The following is a 673-nucleotide window of genomic DNA, read 5'->3' as shown; positions in this document are numbered from 1 at the left end:
ATTACGGACTTGACTTTGAAATTAACAACAAAAAATGCAACATGCAAAAAATGATTTGTCTTCCCGAGGCAAGTTCATTGCTCAGTGTTGGCAATGCGCGAGCCCTGATTTTCGACTCTTTCGTTGACCCTACACATATTGACAAGTCTTTTGCCTTTTTCGAAACTGGTGCTTAACACATTAGCAACACTGGAATATTTACATGTTGCAAGGGAAATTTACAAATGGCAAGGGAAATTTACAAATGGCAAAGAATACGTGTTACCTGACTTTGCATATTACTTCAATCGACTGATTACCTGAATTTGCAAAATGTAGGAAATTTGCGAATTACCTAAGTTAATTTTACAAGTTCCCTGAAGTTACAAATTATAGTTACTTGAATTATAAGGAATTTACTAATAACCTGTATTGGCAGTGCAAATGGGTAACTTACATGTTACATATGGAATTTACAAGTTCCAAAGGGAATTTAGAAATTACAAGTAACTCACAAGTAACCTGTAGTTACCTGTAGGTGGGCGTGAGGAAGTAACCTTCATACTCATTACAATACCACCCGTAAATACGCGTAAAGGATTCATGTTAGGTTTAGTTTAATTTAAGTGTGTATTATAATTAAGAAAGGTTGTGAAATAAGGTTTAACGTGTTAGCGAAACATTATTTTCCACG

At 34.8% G+C, this 673-nt stretch overlaps 1 pseudogene; it reads left to right on the top strand.

The window, feature by feature from the left end:
* LOC119591858 overlaps nt 1-673 on the top strand; it is a 20,096-nt pseudogene that overhangs the window by 17,028 nt on the left and 2,395 nt on the right.

The sequence above is a fragment of the Penaeus monodon genome, chromosome 29 (genome assembly GCF_015228065.2).
Source record: "Penaeus monodon isolate SGIC_2016 chromosome 29, NSTDA_Pmon_1, whole genome shotgun sequence".
In the NCBI taxonomy this organism is placed as follows: Eukaryota; Metazoa; Arthropoda; class Malacostraca; order Decapoda; family Penaeidae; genus Penaeus; species Penaeus monodon.
This window is presented reverse-complemented; position numbering and strand designations above follow the sequence as displayed.